The sequence below is a fragment of the Phyllobates terribilis genome, unplaced genomic scaffold, assembly GCF_046119375.1.
Source record: "Phyllobates terribilis strain yellow unplaced genomic scaffold, ASM4611937v1 Scaffold_10__3_contigs__length_209671492, whole genome shotgun sequence".
NCBI classification, from domain to species: Eukaryota; Metazoa; Chordata; class Amphibia; order Anura; family Dendrobatidae; genus Phyllobates; species Phyllobates terribilis.
Genome location: NW_027362770.1, coordinates 209,160,984 through 209,163,483, shown reverse-complemented (window position 1 = coordinate 209,163,483; position 2,500 = coordinate 209,160,984).

Sequence of the window (2,500 nt, the reverse complement as noted above, 5' to 3'; positions counted from 1 at the left end):
ATTCGTAGACGACCTGCTTCTGTCTCGGGGTTTCGTACGTAGCAGAGCAGCTCCCCTCGCTGCGATCTATTGAAAGCCATCCCTCGAGACAAGCTTTTGTCCCTCCCAAGGAGTTTGCCTCCCCTCCTAAGGGAACCCTGGATGCCAAAGGGGCCTGATCAACCCCCCCACGCCATAAGGCTGCTGGTTTCATAGGCCGCCCTCAAACTCAGATTTTGCCAAACAAATCACAAGCCTCCTTGGCAGCGACAGCTATGACCGATGCGGGACACATTGTGAGCGGCCGGGCCGCGAACCCACCACGCCAAAAAGCCTCCGCCCGCGACTAGATGTATTCGGAAGGGGGCTTAATAGTCGCCCCCGTGCAAGTCGGTGGAGGGCTTAATATTCGCCTTGTGGAAGTCGGTGGAGGGCTTAATATTCGCCTTGTGGTAGTCGGTGGAGGGCTTAATAGTGCTGCGATGTCCAGAAACAGTTCCAGAATTTTGAGCTGAGGCCCCCCAGTCTTCCTCTATAGAGAGGGGAAATATGTGTGAGGGTACACCAGGAGTGTTCCAAATGTATGGGTGAAATATATATCCCACAGGGGGAAAATTGAAAAAAAGTTGAAAAAAAAAATTTTTTGGGACTTAGAAAATTTTCACACATGTGTCAGACTTCCAGAGAGGGGAACATGTCAGTGAGCGCATCCGATTTCAGTTCCAGAGCGATTCACCCGATGAGTCCTTCATACTTAGTCGTTTTTTGGCACATTTCTGACTTTTTGAAAATTTCACTTTTTTGTGAAAATTTCCGCTAAATGAGGGAATACTATGTTATAGGGCATCCCAGGAGGGCTCCAAATGTGTGGGTAAAATATATATCCCACGGGGGGGGGGAATTGAAAAAAAGTTGAAAAAAATTTTTTTGTGGACTTAGAAAATTTTTCAACTTGTGTCAGACTTCCAGAGAGGGGAAAATGTGAGTGAGCGCATCCGATTTCAGTTCCAGAGCGATTTGCCCGATGAGTCCTTCATACTTAGTCGTTTTCAGAAGTCAGAATTTTGACTTCCAGGACCCGCCAAACGTTGGTAAATTGAATCCGCTCACCAGTTCCAAGTGTTTTGAGGTGTCCCCGGTTGCAGTAATGCAGCCTGCACACTAGATGTCGAAAAAGAGACAAAAAGTGAAAAAGAACCAGAATGAATAAATTCCAGGGAGCCGAATCCGCCTGACAGTTCCAGGCGATCGGGTACTTTTTGGCATGCGTCCCTAAAGTGGGTATAGGGTGACACTCCATGCAAAGACCCAGTTTTGCACACCACCGGCAGAATATATGAGAGAGAGGTACCTCTCAGCCCCGACACATTTCGACTCATTTAAGCTGGTTTTCACCTCCGTAGGCCCGGCTACGCGTTTTGGCTATGAGTCCCTGTTCGGCTGGAGGTCTGCACCTTGGCTAAACCCAGGCTTCCGCAGCTGCGTGGGGGGACTTTTGCTGGTCGCCTATTCCAAGTCAGAGAGGTGTTCCTGGGTTGAAGTGAGCCTGGCCAGACCCCCCCCCGTGGGCCCTGGTTCTCCACATGGGGGCGCCTCAAGGCTAAAATCTGGATTTTTAGGCTGAGGAGAGGCTCCATGAGGGCGGATGCTTTTGTGGCTTCGACCCCAGTGCTGTTGCACATCCAGTACCCCCTCTGCAAGGGCGCCTGTACCCGAGTCGCGCTTCCAGGAATCGTGGGCACGTATCTCCCGACAACAGGGGTTTGCTGCCTCCGTACTTGGGCAAGTCCCTCCACGCACCCCTGCTCTTCCTCCGATCGATATGGCGCAGCGCTCCCCGGTGGGGAGGTGGCACCGCTCGCTCGGCCCGGGCTTTGGAGCCCGCGCCGGCTCAAGGTGAGCGGTCCCCTTCCTCCTCTACCCCCGGGCTTTCGACACCTATCTTTGGGCGCGCACGCCGGCCTCGCCTCCCGTCCGTGGAGGTGGCCGAGCCGTGGGGAGTTTTACCCGACCCAAGCGAAGTCAGCGGTCCGACGACCCGCACGTGCGAACGGCATGGTGCCCACCCACCAAGGCGTGGGGGCCCGTCGTCCGAATCGCTCCCTGTGCGGGGAAGCACAACTATCTCCGAGGGCGGCCCTTTTCTTCCAGATGCATACACGGCCAGCGGAGGCCCGCGCCACCCCTCGTGTCAGAAAGGGCGGCCTCCGCGGCGGTGGCGACAGCGGCGGTGGTGGGTGGCGTCTCCGCGCCACTTCCGAGCTTCGCGCTTTCCAGTCTTTTCCCGGATCCCTATGTCAGTGGGGAGGATGACAGAGGTGTGGAGGCAGGCGAAGGGGGTTCTCACCGTGCAAGGGCGCCTGTACCCGAGTCGTGCTTCCAGGACTCGTGGGCACGTATCTCCCGACGACAGGGGTTTGCAGCCTCCGTACTTGGGCAAGTCCCTCCACGCACCCTTGCTCTTCCTCCGATCGATCTGGCGCAGCACTCCCGGGTGGGGAGGTGGCGCCGCTCGCTCGGC